Source organism: Anser cygnoides, chromosome 13 (assembly GCF_040182565.1).
Source record: "Anser cygnoides isolate HZ-2024a breed goose chromosome 13, Taihu_goose_T2T_genome, whole genome shotgun sequence".
Lineage (NCBI taxonomy): Eukaryota > Metazoa > Chordata > Aves > Anseriformes > Anatidae > Anser > Anser cygnoides.
Window position 1 is genome coordinate 5,881,367 of NC_089885.1, and position 19,431 is coordinate 5,900,797.

Here is a 19,431-nt window from a genome sequence, read left to right on the forward strand (position 1 = left end):
TTTAATGGCTTCTGCCCCTGTCAGCCTTCTCACAACCAGCTTGAACTTGAGCTTCGTGAGACACTTCCCAAGGTAAATTCAGTTTAAAACGAGCTGAGCGTTTCACGGTGGTGGCTGTGAGTACATCTTTTACTGTACATCTCTTTTAAAAATGCTGTGCAGACAAATTTGGTTCGTCTTCACTGTTCCTGGAATTGCCTGATTATTCACACCAGCTTCTAGCCTCAAAATGATTTGGATATATCCTTCTCTCAACAGTATCTTTTATTTTTACATTGATTAATCAACTCTTTTAAGTTGTTTAATAGTCTGAGACCAGGTGAAGTATTTCCGTGGAGACCAAAGGTTAACCTTGCATCAAAATTCGTAACGGAGGAAAGGGACCTTTCTTGCTCCCTATGTTACAAACCACAAAACCTCTCCTGCTGCCCCTGTGAAAATACCAGGCTCACAAGAACTCTTCCTTTTCTTGCCACCAGATTCAAACCAGTCAGGGAAAATGGATGCACGGAAGTATTTTTCCTCTTTAAGTTTTGTATAATGTTTTAGGGAAAAAAACAATGCTACAGATTATCTTGAAATTAGTCTTTCAGCCCTTTTGTTATTTGTAATGTGAGTGAAATAAGGGCCAGGTAATGAGTCTGAATAGCTGCTGGGACATCTGAGGTCCCAACCATCTTTCAAGAGCACATAAAGACAGCAACAAAACATTAATGTGGACTTCGCCTTTAAAAGCAAGATCTTAGAAAATTAATTCTAAAATGTAAAACTCTTTTTCTGTCCAGGACTTTCTTGGCAGCTGTAAGCATCCTTTGCAGCCTATTCTAAAGTCTAGTTCTGGTTTTCAGTTAAAGGAAACTTTGTTTTCCATGTAGGCATAAAGAGATTTTTCTGGCTTTTTAAAGCTGTTTTCCTCTAAGAAGATAAATTCAATTATCTATCCATCTTCCCTCAGAAGGTGTAATTGTATTTTACATTAAAAAAAAAAAAAGCAACAAAAAGGAGCCTTGTAGTGCCCTGTGAAGAGAGCTGATGCTTATCTTGGAGATTGAGAGTGAGACATAGAAGTAATACAAGTCAAAGCGATTTACCAGAACTAATGAAGAAATTCAGTGATAGAGCTGAGATTCGAATCTTAATCTGTTTCCTTCTCTATACCTCCCTATAAATTCAGGTCAGCTCTTGCTGGGCCGAAACTAGGATCACTGAAAGCTGTGGAAAGACATCCAGAAACTTCAGATGGAGCAAGTATTTTCCCCAAATATGTCTGAAACAGTAATATTGAAGTTTAGAGCGCTCCCTTTGCGCTATTTGCAGTGCAGGCTGTTGCTAGTTGACACACTGTGTCTGTGTTTCTCCATGGTGTTTGTCTTAACCCAATTTTCATCACAGGTCTGGGGCTGTATTGAATTAAAAAGACACAGGAAAACCAAGTCTTGGAAGCAAGAGGGAAAATAAAAAAAAAAAAAAGATCTTTTCTACTGGCTGTAGACCAAAGCTCATCCTCTTGGTAGTGGTATAAATGTTGGATGTCTGACATGTACGAGTAAGAAAGCAAAATGGGAAAAATCAGAGACCAGCTCCCTCTAATTTTGACACCTCCTAGAAAAGCCTGTAATATGCGTATTTCACAACAGACTTTCTTCAAAACTTACCTTAATATTTCATTTGTCTTATCCTATACTTTCTACAGGTAATAGGTGGTAGTTATGGATTCAGATGCCATGAAAATAATTTAATTATTCTGTTGCATAAACTTTTTTTTTCATTGATAGGTATTATGTGATTACCCGTCACTCTTTGTGGACCTGGGGCTTGGCATTGCCAACAGAGAAACTACAGCACAGTTCAACAGCAAGGTACGAGACAGAAATGCAGTGTACGAGACTTCTCTAGACAGATTTGGGCAAAGCGTGACCCTACATGAAGACAGAAAAGAAGGAAGGTGGCAGAAGATGGAGGAAAAAATCCTACAGAACAGCAGAAAGGGAGATTTGGAGGAAACAGCAGATTTACAGAGGTAATAGAGGAGGAGCAGAGATGGGAGAAGGAAAAGCAGATGCCAAGTGTGAAAGCAAATAAAATTTGGGGTATGATAAAAAGCCAGAAGGGGCTGAGAGAGCTATATTGGTAACAGGAGGAAGGAGTGAACAGCGCTCAGTGCAAGACTTGTTCTGCTTCTGGCCATTCACGTGTCCCTCATAGCAATACCACTGCTGTGCCCATGTCAGTCATCAAAATACACAGAGAAAATTCCAGGTCGGCCTCCAGTGATTTAGTCTGTTTCTCTGTGTTTTTGCTTCTGGCTCTGAATCCTCCAGGGGGACCAGAGGGCAGCAAAGGGCTTAAGTTTTTTTTGTTTTGTTTTGTTTTTAACTTTCTCGTCGCTGAAATACATAGTCTCTTCTGGCATTAGTCTGAAGTAGAAGTCTCATTTAGTAGAAGAAACTTTGCATTTAATCCACAGGCCTATTAGGGAAACAGCACAGCAGGAAACCAGTTAGACTGTTGAGTAGAAAATAGACTTGCTAATAAACCTCTCATTCTTGTTGCAGTCCCAGGATGCTAAACATTTTTTGTTTTAATAAACAGAAGTTGGTGATTTTTGGATAACACCAGTTTTTTTCCCCATAAATTAATACCTTGCAGCTTGGTTCAAAGGCAAGAAAATGGGGTATTTCAGACAGAATTGTACATTTCTTATAGATATACCTCATCCCTTGGCTTGACGCATATAATCACAAAGAAAGCAAAGGCTTAGCTTTCTTGTATGTGTATCTTTGTCGTCTGGCATGTCTTGATATGACATAAATAAAAGGAGGACAAGACCCTGGAGACTCTGTTTCACTCATGGCTTTGTCCTTTCATCTCACCAGACCTTGTTTTAGTATATGTCTAGAGCCAAATTTCAGTTTGCTCTTTATGCCTGTTGTTTTTTGGAGACCTATTTCTACGAGTGTGTCTCAGCGACTGTTGTGTTTTCCATGGGAACCGAGAAATACCAGCTGGGTGATTACCTGCTTTGGAGCTGTTGCAGTAGGAAAATTGCACGGAGCTCTTTGTGAGATGCAACATCAAGGCAAGGAGCTACAATAAGGAGGAAGATTCTTCACGTGTGTTCAAAGGTAAAGGTTTAGATGAGGCTACTGAGTTTATGAATAATCCCTGAGACCAGATTTACAGTGCTCTAGGTCTCCCATAGACCTTAGTAGGGCACTTCCAGCCAGCCCCTGCCCAGCCCAAGAGCCTCGTCCCAGGTCAGTCTGGCACGTTGTCCTTCTGAGCCATGTTCCTGAATTATTGATTTTATTTTCTGTATTGGCCTTGGACCTGACTGTTTTTATTACCAATTTGAGCTATATATATGTGGTGATTTGTTATTGGACTAAATAAAACAGTGGTTTTGCAAAAGAAGGGCATTTCTCTAATTAGTGTATATCTTGGGCAATACAGGTGTCACTGTACTGTACTGCTTGGCTGAAAAGACCTTCTGGAACGACTGTGCTGCAGGTGCAGACATCAGTAGATTGGAAGCCATCATCACGAAATACGTTGGAGTTGGTAACTGTCTCAAGATTGTTTCTTACTGTACCGTGGCTTTTATTTCGTTTTAGCATGAAAGCCTGTTTCTGTGTTGTCGTTAGGGTTTGGGCATCACATCAAAGAACGTCAGACGGTTATGTTTCATTTTAAGTAGGAAGAAGGAGCATGTAAGCTCAAATCAGTGTAAGAGAAATGGATCTATTTTTGAAGTGGCAAAGTAGTTATAGACACATAATAATAACAAATTATAATAACCTTACCAATCCGCAGGCGTATGGGACAAGAGTGCCTCCAATCAGGCTGTCATATGTGTTGAAGGCATATGTAGAAATTGTTCGTGTTCCCTTAAACAGCATTTTACAAAAATTCATGGGTTTCTTTTGATACTAATCAGTATTTTTTTATTAGTCTTAGTAATAACAATACGGATTCTAATAGTAATCACTGTCTCTTATGGTTCTCACGTGAACCATTATAGATTTTTTATTAATTTTGTGTCATAAACTGGATGCTTCAGAAATATGCTATCAAAGGATGTCTTGCTTTCTTTATAAGAAACCTTATTATTAGCTAATTAAAAATCAAATCCAGCATAAGGACAGAGACCTTGCTTTTATATGCATGCTTTTATAGCATTTCAAAGCGTAAGTCTTGGTTTTGCTGGAATTGTTTTTTTTTTTTTTTTGGCTTCATAATGCTAAAATGAATTTCATATTTTTCTTTTCCATTCACAGAATTAAAAGAGGAATAGCACTGGCAAAAAATTTAGCCTTTTTGCTGGCAAGAAGATGAATTTTACTGACCAGTCTTGCATGTTTGTATAAACAGTGGGACTACATACAGGTCTGTAGCATTCCACAGGCAGTTTTGGCTGTAGGAAGATAACAGCAAGAGCCGCAGGGGGTTATAGAAAGAGCCTCAGCTCATCCTTTCTTCAGTCTCTGAGTAGCCACCTGCTTTTTAAGGACTCTTGTAAAGAACAGTTATGGAGGTTCTTGTCTAAAGAGAGAGCTTTCAGCTGTGGGTGTCTTGACACAGATCACGTTCTTGCACGTCTCTTTTCCTGTTCTTATAACTGTAGATGTTCTCTCTGAGGTAAGTTGTCAGTGTCAGTTGTCATTGCTCCGGAGGCTTCAGCAGAGCTATGCCAATTAATCTGCCTGAGAGCCTGCCCTGCTCTCCCTGCTACAGTCTGTTTCTGAAGCCCACTCAGCTTCCTAGCTCTTGTTCAGTTTCCAGCCCATGGAAGTACAGGGTTCTCGTCTCCTGAATCACCAGGATTCAAACAACTTCACTGAGTATTGGAATTGTCTTAAGTAGGAATTTCCTCTCCAGCCTGGGTAGAGTTCATTACCACCAATGAGGGATCCAGAGCATCGAAGGGAGGCACCATCCTTTCCCCACTGGCTACAGAGGGATCCTGAGTGGCATCAGAGGGTAGGTAATTTTGGTGTTCTTGTTTTAGTGTTGTTATCCTGCTTGAGATGGGCTGTGTAGTCCATCAGCAGTGTGCCTGCAAGTGGTCTCTGTCTGGACCTTGTGTGCCTGACACTGGGCTACACACCAGGAATCCTCATCAGCACAAGAGCCAGAGGTAACTGATTTTAAAGTACTTCCAAAACTCGGGGTAAGTAGAACTCTGAATCCTCTGTGAGACTTAACTACCACTATTGCATCAAGTGCAAACCTGGGTAAGTCTTTAGACGGCATCGCATCCTAAAGTAATTAGGAGTTTCTAAGCTTCTTGAGACCCTGATAAAGTAGATCTCACCCTGTCTTTTACAGACTATTTTTGATAGCTTCAAATGCTTTCTGAGGTGGCTTATTTTTCCTTAGGGGAAAAAAAATGTATGAAGTTCCCATACCATCGCATACAAGTGAAGAGTCTGCAACTTCTTTCTTATTCATTTTCATCCAGTTTATCTGTTTGAGTTACAACTTGATTCATTTTCTCAGGATTAGGGCTTATTTAAGGTTCTCTTCTTGCCCTTGCCCTCTTTCCACTAAAACCAGGAGGTTTTCGGGGGAACAGCAATGAGGCCACTGAATTTATAACTCTTTTCAGAAGCCTTATATATTCAGTGAGGGTGTTTTCCATTACTTTCATTGCCAATATGATTTGCTCAATCTTTCATATCTCTTTCTTTCCAGGAAGCTATAGCTATGAAGTATGCATCTTCCCAGTATAAGCTGTGATACAAATAAATCAGTTGGCTTCTCTGAGATGTCTTTGTTTGGCTTAGATGCTCTCTGTGTTTTTGGTTGCCTATGGAGTGAATCCCTCCTTGAGCTCTGGGATTGCCCTGACCCAGGTGCAGCACATTGCACTTGAACGTACAAACCTCATTAGGTTCATTTGGGCCCACTTCTCAAGCTTGTCCAGGTCCCTTTGGACCAGGCTCACCCTTCTGTAGTTTCCTGGGTCCTCCTTTCTACCCTTTTTAAAAATGGGAGTGATGTTTTCCTTTTTCCAGATGGGAAGAGGCTTGGCAGCTCCATCAGCCAGCACCCTCAGGACCCTGGGATGTGTGCTCCATAGACTTGTACTTGTTTGGTTTCATCAATTGGTTGTGAACCTGCTCTTTGCTACAGTGGGAAGGACTTTGTTATTTTTTTGGCCTCTCTTGCCAAGCTCAGTTCCATCCGTGCTTTGGCTTTCCTGATCCCAGGAAAGGAAATGTGAAACTATTGAGAGAAAATGAGCGCTCTTTTATATTACTATAAATGACTCGATCACGGGTGATCAGTAATAAATTGTGCTATTTGTTGGACACGTTCTGTCTTTGGGGGCATTGCAGCGAAGACTTTGGCGATGATGGGCACAACTACATTTGTATAATTTAGGAGAGATTTCTCTCAGGTGATATAACTGGACTCTCTAACTGTCTTCAAGGTAACCTAGTAGGTACACCTTACTTTGTTAATTCCTTTCCTGTGGGATAGCATAAATCCACTTCATAAGGTGAAAGGACGGAGAGTGATGACCTGGAGCAGAGGCAGCAAAAATTGAAGCTAAACATCAGTAACATTATTCAAGAGCTCTAAAAGTTAGCACCATGAACAGATGAAATGGTAGAGAGCCTGTAACATTCTTAAGGGAATCAAAACGATCAGCGATTAAGGATAACACACTAACCAGTGTTACTTAGAACAAATTTAATGTATTGGAGAGAACATCAGTGTTTTAGAGAGCCAAAGCACTCTGTGTAGTTGCTGGGGTGAAAGAGTTTAATCTTCATTAGCAGTGTTGGTAGGATTGTATGAAGCTGACAAACAGAGGGGTTAGATTTGCCTAGACAACATTTTTATCACTGCAGCAAGGGTTGCCAGGATTAGCATTATTTTGATTGCCATTAGATGGCTAGAGAACATGTTGGAAGGGAGCCAGACTCCCAAAAGCGTAAGGGAGCCCTGGTCTTCTTTTGTTTTTTGGAAACAAAACCAGGTACAGAACAGATTTTATTTTCTAAAGTAAATAAACTTCAGAGTGAATTCAGTTAATTGCCATCCAAGCAAATAACCGATCAGATTAAAGTTATTTCTGGGTCACTGGCAAGGTCTGTGCAAGGAATTTAAAAGAAATGCTAATACTTTGTGGTCAAGACCTCAGAAATTAGGAGAGTGGAATTACCATTTCTCAGAAACGTTGATTTGCTGAATATGTATAATAGAGTACACCGCTGCCAGCTTAAGCCAACAGTAGATTTCAGTCTCTTTCAGTCCTGGTTGGTCACAGCTAGGATCAGGAATAACTGGCATGGATTAGGCTAAGTACCCTTAGCCTAAAAGTAGAAACGGCCCAAACTTGTCCTTTTGTACAGGTTTTCCACGCTGGTATTCTTGCTGAAGCTGAGCAGAAGTGTCTATATAACATTTTTTAAGGATGTATCTGTGCATACCCGATTTGTCCATCTCTGTCTCTGGGGTTGAAGGGTGAAATGCTGCTGTCTGTGTTCCTTGCTGCTTTTAATCACTTCAGTTTCCAGGTTCAGATGTGCAACTCAACCTTGTGGGTTCCCCCTAATTCTGGGGAGCGCTCATGTTTTTACAAGGTTTCAGAAACCACTATCTGCGGCATACTCTGAAAAGCTTCTTTTGCACTAAGCTTATTTTCCAAAGACCTAAGTGTTGTAGTATCACTGCTTGAAGCTGTGTGTCCTTACACGTATCAGTGATGGCAGGAATTAAGCCGTCTTGTTACAGCTGGTCTGTCTTCGTAGTGAGTGAATGGCTAAGGGATGCCAAAGGGGTTGAGAGGATTGTTTCTGTGGCTATGAAGTCCTATGGAAATGCCAACCATCTGCAGCTTATTTAGTGCTCTCGCTCAGCAGAACTGCAGACACATTGCTCTCTAATACCTTATTTAGGTGCCTATTTACTGATAAGAATCCTAGGATGCATAGCTAAAGAGGGACCTGGTCTGTCACGATGTTACTTTGCACCGGGGAAATCCTGTATCTTACAGCACACCCGACTGAAAAATGACCCAATAAATCAAATCGGAGGAAGGGATTTTAGTTTGTTCTTCACTAAAGTGCAAGGTTAAAATTCGCCCAGCCAAATCTAGCTCTTCTCTACCACAGCTAAGATAATGTGCCATGAAATAACCTTAAGCCAGAAGTTTTGTGCTGAAGGTTGTGTGTAACACACCCGCCGTGTGTAACTGCTTTTCTGCAGGACACGGTTCGACTCCTTGGTTAAAGGTCAGAGTGGAAGTGGGCCAGGCTTGAGTCTGTTTTGGTTGACATAGGTTGAAAGGGAGTGAAAAGATTAAAATTCTCATTTATTAATGTGGAAGTCGTGAAATGAACAAGGCAATGCTGGACCAGTACCTGAGAAGCGAAGAAGTGAGGCAGACTATAAATACAAAGGGAAACTAAATCGATATATTAGTATATGATCAAAACAAACAAAGCTGTTTACCAAATTATTGCCTGCTAGCTGAGCTGCAGTAAGTCTGCATGCACCCGAGCAGTGAGATGAAATCCATTTTGCACATGAAATTGGCTGAGAATGAATATGCACTTAGTTCCACGAGGTAGCAGACAGGTGGCAATTTGCAGTAATATATTCATTTTCAACGGCGTGCCTGTACTTTAAGATGATGAATGACTATAAAATGCAAATTAACCACTGTTAACTAGGAAGAAGAGTCAGGATAGTGATTTTTTTTTTCTTCCTTAGGTTTTATGTGGGTCAGGCTAAGCTGATACAGACTCATGTTTTACTGTTTAGCAGCAAAGACAGTGAAAAAAGAAGCAGAAGTACTCCTCAACACATTTCAGGTACGTGCCATTGTTAAGGCCACCGGTGATACGTGGTGATCTTTCCTTGTCAAGAATCCCCAAAGACTGGCTGTTCTTCTGGAGACCTTGACTAGGCCTTGCGTGCCCGGCAGAATAAGCAGCAAGGAGCTCGGCGGGGTTTGATGCTGTCCTTTGTTGATTGTGCAGATCCATTTAACATCTGACTCAGCTCTACTCTTTTTCCACTGGAACATTGTTAGCAAGTCAAGTCCCAGTGTGTGCTTAGGGTTATTTTGCACCCCTGTCCTGTGAGTTATTAATTTAAGGACAACATTATAGGAGGTGGTAGCTGTTGTTTTTAATTTGAATACAGTGCTGATTTCTCTCAAGGAGTCTTTGTCCCCCTGCTACGAGGGAACAGAAAGAATGCTGTACTGGAACCATCCCATGATATTTTTACTACATCCTACTCATCTATTTTTTTTTCCAGACAGAGGGTGATATATCTTAATTATCATTTGGCAAATCATCATTATTCTTCTAGTTTATCATTTCATATGATTGAAGCTATTTACAGCCTTCCCTTTCACTTGCTTCTGCCTATATATGTATTTTAGGGCTGCCTGAAAGGGTTAAGAACATATGCAGACATATCCTTAGGGGAAGAATGGAGGAATACATCCCAGACTCTTCTTTTTTCTTTCCTCTCAGACATAGCAATGCACAGTTTTACCATTATTATCTAGGCATTGCGGACAAAGAGAATGATAATATGCAAGGAGAGACAAAATAAACATACTCCAAGACTGCTTTTCTCTAACTAGGTTACTTAATATGGCCTTAGCAGATGACAGTTGTATGAGAGGAAGGTATAAGATACACATGGCATCAGAGTTCAGCAAAAGCAAGCATGTGTTTCAGCGCGCTCAGAATGCGGACCTGGGAACCTGCATCCCACCCCGCTTCACGCAGTCCTCGGGACAATCTAATTTGAAGTTGTATTACGTTCCTCAGTTCCTCATCTGTGCCTCATTCAGCGATAATTTTCATCCCCCTATGAAACAATTTCAGGTTTTGCTTTCCTGGAGAAGGAAGCCAACAGACTAGGGACATTTATCACTGTTTATACATGCGAAATGAATTCTCACGTTAGGACTGCACAAGAACTCCCAGAGGAGAGATCCTAGTGCAAGGTGGCTGTGGGGTCAAGCTCCAGCACAGTCACTGGTATGTGAGTAAAGCAGTGAGATATAAAAGTCTGTTCTCACTGGGTTAAATCTTAACTCTATGTTTCCCTTGCTGCAGTGCCACGGAAACAGCAAAACTGCAGTCGTTCCTTTTGGCCAGGCCTCCGAGTCCCGCTGGCAGTTGTAAACCTTCAGAGTTCACCCCTGTTGATAGAGGAGTTTTAGAAGAAGGCAGAAGGCTGGTAAGGTAAATCTTTCACTCTGTGCTATTAGGGTGCAGGAGAGAACTTGAAGTTACGGCACAAGTTAGAGGTTCACTGTATTTATTACGAGGGGCAGCAGTACTGTCATGATAAGAGGAGGCACTGCTTCTTCTGCCCCTTCCTCTCCTGACTTGTTTTTTCCCTCTCTAACCCCAGCATCTTCTTGGAAAATGCTAGAAGGAGACAGGTGCATTCATTTTGCTGTTGTTGTGTGTCTAATAACACACCTTCATTCACTGTTAGCCCGCTTTCAAGCTCAGAGGTGTTAAAGGTAAAACTCTGAAGCAGTGGCCATCAGGTCAGAGCTATGTGACTAGGAAGGAAGAAAGAGAGGTGCACTTTCTAGAAATGACATGGCTGGTTTATTCTGTTATTTTCTTGAGACACTTTGCTAGCCAGCTAGCAAGGGTTGGACAAGTCCAACTGAGTCTTAGAATTAACAATAAGAAAGTGATGTAAATGCTAATTCTCCGTCAGAGGCTACCAGCCAGATTTTGCTCTCTGCTTCGTTAGAGAAAAATACGTAGGAAATTCAGTGTGATCAGCAGACTCATTCTAGATTTACACTCATGTAATAGGATTTGGTCCAAAGAGACTAAAAAGAACTGATGTATCACTTTTATTGAGTTGCATATAGCTGTCTCGCTCTGTTCAGGAGAATATTTTAACCAGACCCCATGTAATATTGCCTGTACTCTATGACTAATTTCTACAGCAATATTAATATAATACTGCAGCAATTTATTGACTAAGAAAGAACTAAATTGCTTGGCAGAATAATGGAGAGAAGAAAAAACCTAGCAGGAGCGTTAAGTATGGCAGTCTTCATTGACCACAAGAGTACTAACTATAATACACTGAAACCAAGTTCCTTTAAGAACAATAAATAAAGAACTCAGTATATCACTAGCAGGTATGAACTGCTTAATCTCTTTAAGACATTGTGCCTTGGTCTGCTTGGAAGCCAGACTCCATCTTGCCTGACATAAAAATTGTTTTCAGAGCCTCAAGCCATTAGCTTGTAAATAACACAAAAAATAATGTTATTGTAGTGCTCCTGCTAATTTCATCTCCATATCATTGCCATGCTAAAGCAGGAAAAAAGTCAGAAGATATAAATTCTTAAAATCAAGAGGGGAGGGTGTTTGTGTGGTTTTGTTATTGTTGTGATTTTTTAAAACATTATGGATGATGATAAACTCGTATTAAGTGGAAACTGGTTTCAGTTCTTCTCTTCTCCCACAAGGCTTACAATTATTGAAATACAGAGGCTATAATGCAATTTATTTAAATCTGTTTTGATGAATGTAGAATGAAATATTAAAAATGACTCAGCCCTGCTGAGTTTTTTGAGGATCCTTTCAGAAACATTTTGGTGTGTCTGAATGAATCCAGGAAGATTAAGCATCAGAAACACACTGCTTAAATAATGAGCTTGTAATTGCAGCTTTTATGTACTAGGAAGAGGCATTTTGGTCGTTTGCTCTCCTTAGCTGAGATGGAAACTGCCTTCCCTTAATTCACTTTTATTCTACTGTGGAAGATAATTTACACAGAGCACTGAGGCTCTGGTGGCTTAAATAGCGAGGCTGTAACAAGAAACTGGATCAAACAAAAATTTCGTTATTTGTGAGAACAATTCTGATTTTGGATTCCTAATTTGCAAAGTGGAGACCAAGAGCAAAAATCATGGGTGGTGCAAGCAGGCATAAGTCCATTGGTCTGAGAGGGCAAAAGAGCATTGGAAATTATCCCAGTGTAATCTCGCAAGAACAGAACTCATTTTGCACTGCTTGTTTCTTTGAAACTCAGCCCTCCCTCTCTATCCCCCAATAAAAGCACTCCCATCTAAATCTGCAAGTCCAGTCCCAAATAGCAGTATATCTGCCTTGAATCTTGCCTGCTTTTTGGAGTCTGTGTCTGACCTGGGCTGGTTCTTGTATAACGTTTTAATCCAGAGGTTTTTCCTCTTCCAGCTCCGCTGTGTGAATAAGACGAAGCTGTTGTAGGGGGAAAGGTCCAGCTGGCATGGGGGGGCTCTTTGTGAAACCCCCTGCTTGTGCTGGCAGCGGGGTGAAACTCGTTGCTTTGTCTGAAGGTAAGGAATGACTCAAGAGGAGAGCGGTGAGAAATGTGGTACTGTGATCTTTTCCAAACCTGGAGACTCGAATGCAGTTTTGATTAGAAGATGGTGAGCTAATTTCTCAGGCAGCTTGGCAAGATAAATTTGGTTCCAGTCCTGCCTCCTAATGCCCTCCTGTAGCTGCTGGCCCAGAGCAGCTCCTCAGTCATACATCTAGCTGAAAATCACCCAGTACCTCTCAGTCTCCATCAGAAGCTGAAAACTTGTTTGGATGTAGATGAAAATAGTGTTTCGTCTGCGGGCTCCAGTCTGGCATGCCTGTGACTGGAATCCAGAAGAAGGTTTCTCCGAGCCACGGATGTTTGCCTGGCTGTTCGCGGGGACAAACAGCTGCCCGCTCGTTTACCTGACCATGAAAATACATTTCCCATGTGAAAAGCGTCAAATGGTTTTCTTAGGGTGACAGTAAATTTTAAAAGGATTGTCAGGCTGGAACAGGCGAACTTGAAATGGTGCTGGAGCAGTACTCAACTTAGTTTTTCCTTTAAAAATTTAAAAATAAAATTTAAAGACTGAACCAACTTTGCAGATACTGCAACTCTGTTAATGAACAGGGCAGATTCACCAACAGCTTCAGGAAATCAAAGTTTCTCCCATGATCTCTTCTCAGTGCTCATGAGCCCAGAGAAATCTAACGGTGTGAAGGAATCAGAAGGTGACTTTTAAGCTGTTTGACTGGCTCAGTCCTTGACATCCCCAAAGATGATACCAAGAACCAGCTGCAGGCTTGTCTCCCACTGACATGTGAGCACTGCTGCAAGAAATACCTGCTCGTTTCCTATTGCCCAAGGAAACATTTGGTTCTCCTGAAGCGCTGTGAGAGCTGACAGGCAAGGCTTTGATTTTAGTTTTTATTTTTAAACATAACTTCCAGTACCCTCAGCCCTAGCTGTCCTTCCATTACAATACAAATCAGCCTTCCTCTCACTTCAGTCTGGAGCGCAGAGATCATGTTTATTCTTTTCTCCTTTTGGCAGCACAGTGCAGATCTAAAGCAGCTCTCCCCCTAACGAACCTCGAGTCAAGCACGGAGTAAGATTCGTGCAGTGCTCAAATTGAGGAGAGGGGTAGCAGGGGCAGGGCAGCAGGCTTCTGGCAGTGAGGTGGCACTGGGGCAGCACGAGCACAGCCCAGCTGCGAGGTAGGGAAGCCAACACTGCTGATGTAACTGTGGCCCTAACGTGGGGAGGAGGATGGGGAGAAAAGAGGGGTGGCAGAGGGCTGGTCAGTGCTCTGTGTGTGCCCCCACTTCAATGAGAAGGGAATGTTGCTTTAGCTACACTTTTTCTTCCAGGCTTTACTGGTTTTGAGGCACCGGCAGATGATGACGGTGGAATGAAAATGGCACCTTTCTTAGTCACAAGGCAGTTCGGAGATGTTGTGTCTTCCTCTCTGTCTGCTCAGGAATGAGATCACGAGCTAGGCAGGCAGCTGGACTTAGCAATGGCAAACCTCTGACTCTCTCCTTTGCTCATAGTCAGTGGAGATGTAACGCTGCTCAACGGCCCGTGATGGACTGCCCACTCGGCTGTACCTCTGCTAGGGCAGAGGTCTCGTCAGCAGGTTCCAGCAGAGCCCCTGTTTGAAAAGCTGTTAGTAGGTGAAAGTAGCTGCCACTTTCCGTCTTGGAAGCTCCTATTTCCTGCAACATCGCCTGGGTCATATATACGGTGTGTTGTTCTAAGCGCAGGGTCACACTGTGGTGTAATTAGATTTCTATCTCCGTCTTAATTAAATAACAAGTCAAGCATGGGCAGATAAGGAGACATCACATCGCTGGGCTGACAGCTTTGGAAAGGAGATGCAGGTGATTTGTTTTACCCGGACAGCCTTCTTTCTCCTTGAACAGATGTACCTGTTTGCTTCGCATCCAGACAGACTCACGGTGCGTTGGCTGCTACAGGGTCTGGCTGGCGCAAGAAGATCTGGGGCCAGGCTGGAAAGCAGTCCAGACCGTGCTCAGACCCTGACCGGTTTGGGTTTGAGAGGATTTAACTTTACTCAGCGGCAGGGTTCTGACCCAGCTTTAATAACAATGCACACGTGGCTGTGCTTTAACTGCCGGCAGCGCGCGTTATGACAGTACTGATGAAAGGCCAATGCCATATGCTAAAACACATAACAAACAGAGCTGCTGACATTGAAAAACCTAATTTTTCCGTAGACCAGACTTTCCTACAAGTGCTGAAATATCGATGGGAATTTCAGCACACAAAGAGACGATTAACTTCTGGCTTTAGCCAACTTAGGTAAGGATTTGAGGGCTGCGGCAGCTCCATCAGGAGTCCTTTGCCATCGGCTCACTCCTCCTCACATGCAAATACCTTAAACTCGTTTCTCTCTCTGGTCTCAGCTGCAGGATTTTGGCACGGGGAAAGGGCACCTGCTGCTGCTGAAGAACTTGGTGCTTTACAGATGAAACCCAAACGTGTTGAATCCCACCTGGAGCCTGGCTGGCAGCAAACGCTGGGCCCAGAGCGGAAACGTGATGTTTTCTCAGAGAGACGCTTGACTTGGCAAGCGGGATCTTGTGCTCTTTTCGTGCGGGATCGTGTGCTGCCTCTTGCTCCCCACTAGTTTCAGGGTATGGTCCTGTGAAGATCCCATTGTAGAAATGTAATCCTGAAGTGATGAAAATGGGTGGTCATAGCAGGATTGCTGCATAGGCAGGGGTCCCAGTGCACGTGTGCAGGATTTTCAGCTGTCAGCATTATATTGTATCGCAGATGAGTTTTGCTACGTGGCCTCCATCCTGCTGTCCCACCCAAGCGACCTTTCTTGAACAAAAGCCTGGGCTAGTGCCCTGCACACAGGGTAGTGTGTATATTCAGTAATTACCATCAATTTTTAAGTAAAAATGTGCCTGCTTTTCCCAACTTTCAGATGGCTCATTGCATTTGTGCTTCTTGTTTTCTCATAACGAGCTGTCTACAAAAGCTCTAGTTCAAATTCCTTTCCAGATCTCTAACAACCTGAGCTTAGCGAGAGAAGCAAACTGCCAGAGGATGCAATTAGCTTAAATTTAACCTGAAACCGAAATCTTACCCAGTGACACGGATGAATCCCTGGCGGTTCATGCCTGGGGAGCAGAGATCAAGGTGCTTGTTAGCTTGGGTACTCTTGGGCTTTATATCCCATGTCAGAGGGCAGATGTCCCCGTCGGGCTGGACGGAAAGACGCACGTCCTGAGCGACTGGGGCTTTCCTTGGAGTCTGCTTCGCCACGTGTTTGTGCGGAGGCAGCGATTACATAAAGGAGTGGGAGATGGGGTAGCGTTATTTCTGTTGCAGGCTCAGCCTGTATGTGTGATGTGCGGGACGCGAGCGTGGTGTGTGAGCCATCGCGTACGGGGAGCTCGGCGCACGGCCCCACGTCAGGGTGCAGAAGAAGAAACAAAACAGTGCCAGGGGAGCTAACGCTGAGCTTCCTGAAAATTGGGGTTTTACTTCCCACCTTTACGATGAGCTGGGGATTTGAAAACTGCACCTGGAAGCGTGCAGATTGCAGCCCTCACCCGATCATGTGTGCTGCCACCGTGGAGTACCCGTCCTGTGTGTCTCTTCCCTGCCTGTTTTAATAACAGCACCCTAACTGCTTGTTTACAACCAAATAATCTGCACGGAAATGGCACGGCTTTGGTTCATAATGCTTGGCAAACAGCACGGCCTGGGCATAAGCATCGTGGTCTGATCTCCAGGCAACAGCTTCTCCTCTGCCTCGCACTGCTGCTGTCTCTGAAGTGGGATTCTTTGCTGCACCAAACTGCCAGGAGGTGATGAGGGATAAAGGACATTAATAAGAGGCCAAGCAGGCTGTGAAGACAGCATGCTGCTTGGGAAGAGGGTGCTGCGGTACCTTCACTAATATATCAGGATCATTATCACACCAGGGGAGAGAAAGAGAACCCAGAGCACCAGCATCTGGCGTGAGTTATGTCTTGGAGCCGGCTGGAGCTCTCTGTCTTCCTGAAGCACTTGCTCCAGCTACGCCGTGCAGCCTGCCAGCAGCCAGTCATCCCAGGCGCTTTGACCGGAGAGCTGACGCTGGGCCGAGGCAAATATTTATTGTCTGACTTTTTTCTTTCCTTTTTTTTTTACTTCTTCTTTTAATACATGCTGAGAGCCCAGAAACGCTTGGAGTGCTTTCTGCAGGGGCTATGGGCTCGTGTGTCAGTGGGAGGAGATATAAAGGCCAGGGAAGCTTTCTCTTTTTATGAGTTCGATTACCCTGTTTGGCTCCAAATAGATGCGTGTGTAGAGAGAGTGACAGCTGCTGAGCACAGGGACGTCACTGCAGCAGCGTGTCTCTCCTCAGAGTCCATTTCTTACACTGTGCTCCTTCAGCCAAGCAACTGAAATGGGAATGGGGGAACGCTGGTAGCGACGCTCCTGAATTCATTAGTTTCTGTTTTCATCCACACTTGTTAAAACACAAATGCCCTGAGTGCTTTTCTGAGAGTGATCCTGGTTTATGCAGCTAATCCTATTTGTATTTTTTTTTTCCCTTTGATGAAGGGGCTTTTCAGATTGAAAGCTTGCGAGCACAAAGCTGCCTTTGTATGCTGGAAGTGCGATGCCGTGACCATGGCCACAGACCAGCTTCAGGTGATGCATGCTGACATAACACAGCGTGTCAGAGACTCTTTGCAGACATTTCCTCAGTATTGATGCCAGACACGCCATGGCACAACGGTAGCAATTACATGAATAAGAACTTGCATTGTCCAGCCAGTAAAGCATTTTGGGCTTGTCTGATTGTCTTTGTTCCTCAGGAAAGAAGGTGGAACTTGAAGCCCCAATAACCACTAAACTGGGAACCAAGTATCCGGGAACCAAAATACGGGGTTCCTGACAGCCACCTCCGGGTTATTACCAGGGGCTGGGTCCCCTCCAGTTGTTCCCTTGGAGGGAGCCTGATAACTGGGTACGGCAACACAGACCTCAGCACTGCTCTTCTCCTCTGTGGAGACCGATGGTTTCCAAATGACCGTACCCAGCAGCTGGGCAGGTTGAGGAGCTCTGGCTCAAGCTGCTCGGTCTTGCATGAAGCACGTTTTGGTGACTGGGGGCAGGTAGGCTGCTGGCTGGGTGCTCCTGAGTAGCCAGGGGAGAGCTGCGTGCTGGATGTTTACCAGGTGCTGAGTACCGCACAGTGGTGAATCAGCCTGGAGAAGAGGAGGCTCAGGGGCGACCTTATCGCTCTCGACAGGTACCTCAAAGGAGGCTGTAGCGAGGTGGGGGTTGGTCTATTCTCCCACGTGCCTGGTGACAGGACGAGGGGGAATGGGCTAAAGTTGCGCCAGGGGAGGTTTAAGATGGATACTGGTAGGAACTTCTTTACTGAAAGGGTTGTTAGGCATTGGAATGGGCTGCCCAGGGAAGTGGTTGAGTCACCGTCCCTGGAGGTCTTTAAAAGACGTTTAGATGTTGAGCTTAGTGATGTGGTTTATTGGAGGACTTGTTAGTGTTAGGTCAGAGGTTGGACTTGGTGATCTTGGAGGTCCCTTCAAACCTGTGAATCACACAGGTTTCCTTTCTTCCCATAAGAATTATTGCAAGCAATAACACCATTGACCCGGAATAAAAATAACTCTAACAGAAGATGTACGTGGAGGTGTTAGGGGACTGCCTGTTGAATAACCAAAGCTTAAACACTGCTTTTGCCATTTCCAAAGGGCTTAACTGCAGTGCATTACAGCGAGTGGTGTGCTAAGGCCTGTCCTTTAAGGAAAAAAAACAAAAGGTAGTGGTAAAAATGATGCTTAGACATAGCAGTAGCTCATTTAAAGGGAATTCAAAGTTCATCTCTGTGCTGTGGGGCTGCAGCCCACGGTAAGTGGCGACAGGTAACAGAGAAGGTGGACGAACAAGTTTATTTGAGCGTTTCCTGACGAACTGGGCGAATAACAGCGCAGAGGCGCGCCCTGAGGCTCCCTCCTGTCACAGCGCCCCGCCACCACAGGGGGGAGCACCGCGCCTCCCGCCGCCACCCGTGCGCATGCGCGCTGCCCGAGCCGCGTAGGTGAGCACGTTGGCGCACGCGTGCCGCCCCGCCCCGTAACGCTGGGGAAGGCGCATGTGCACCGAGATGCGCCGGGGCGGTGACGCGACGGCGCTGCGCCGCGCATGCGCGCCGTCTCACGCCTGGAGAAGGGGAAGGCGCATGCTCGGCGACCCGCGGCGCCGGGGGCGAAGCGCATGCGCGTCTTGACAAGCCGGGGGAGGTCTGTGCGCATGCGTGCTGCCTCATGCCATGGGCAGTAAGCGACACACGCCCGCGGCCCCGCGCCGGCACGCTGGCGCATGCGCATTGCGTCGTACGTGTGTGGGGGGGGGCGGTGCGCATGCGCACAGGCCCTGTCATGGAGCGCTGCCCACACGCGCACTGCATCGCACCAGGGGACAGCAGCGCGCATGCGCACAGCCCCGTGGGCGCCCCCTGCCCCCCCCCATGGGCACAAGTCGGGACATGCGCACTGAGCGGTGCTGGGCCCCGTCAGGGCGGCCGCGGCCCGGGGCGTTACCGGGCGCAGTTAGCAAAAGGAGAGCGGTTGGCAACGGCGGGGGGACGGGCTGGGCTGCGGAGCTGCCCTCCGGCTCCCGGAGGCCTTCCTTTGTCTTATTGTGGCGGCTTTCCCTTAGCGCCCCCCTTCGGGCTCGTGTCGCGGGCTTACATCGTGCGCACTTCGGCCGTGGACGCTCCCCTCCCTCAGTGCCCCTCGGAGCTTCGCGGGCCCGTGTCGGTGCGCGATCGCCGGAGAAAAAGTTAAAGCTTCCCATACCGGGAGTCGAACCCGGGCCGCCTGGGTGAAAACCAGGAATCCTAACCGCTAGACCATATGGGAGGCGCTGTAGGCACTTCGCTCCGCCCGCCCTAAGCCCTGCGGAACCGGCGCGGCCCTTGGCGCCCCCTGCAGGCCCCCCGTGCACACGCACTGAGGGCTGCCCGCACCCAACATGGCGCCGCGCGCTTCGCTCCCACCCCCTCCCTTCCCCCCGCCCAGCATCACGTGGAGGCGGAGGGGCGGGGCGCGCGCTCACGTGACCGGC

General features: G+C 45.4%; 1 protein-coding gene and 1 non-coding gene across 3 annotated transcripts in view; one reads left to right on the forward strand and one right to left on the reverse strand.

Annotated features, from left to right (window-relative positions):
* C13H8orf48 (chromosome 13 C8orf48 homolog) overlaps positions 1-17,122 on the forward strand; it is a 101,555-nt gene extending 84,433 nt beyond the window's left edge. Inside the window, exons 15-19 of one of the 2 annotated variants that reach the window (XR_010834832.1) lie at positions 1,776-3,125; positions 3,454-3,561; positions 4,278-8,828; positions 10,095-10,223; positions 16,897-17,122. The gene's annotated coding sequence lies outside the window, so the exon portion shown is untranslated. The remainder of the gene's footprint in view (positions 1-1,775; positions 3,126-3,453; positions 3,562-4,277; positions 8,829-10,094; positions 10,224-16,896) is intronic. The other variant, XR_010834833.1, reaches the window with a different exon arrangement.
* Positions 17,123-19,154: 2,032 nt separating this feature from the next.
* TRNAE-UUC (transfer RNA glutamic acid (anticodon UUC)) lies at positions 19,155-19,226 on the reverse strand. The gene has a single exon. It is a non-coding gene; the product is annotated as a tRNA-Glu (tRNA).
* Positions 19,227-19,431: the final 205 nt, after the last annotated feature.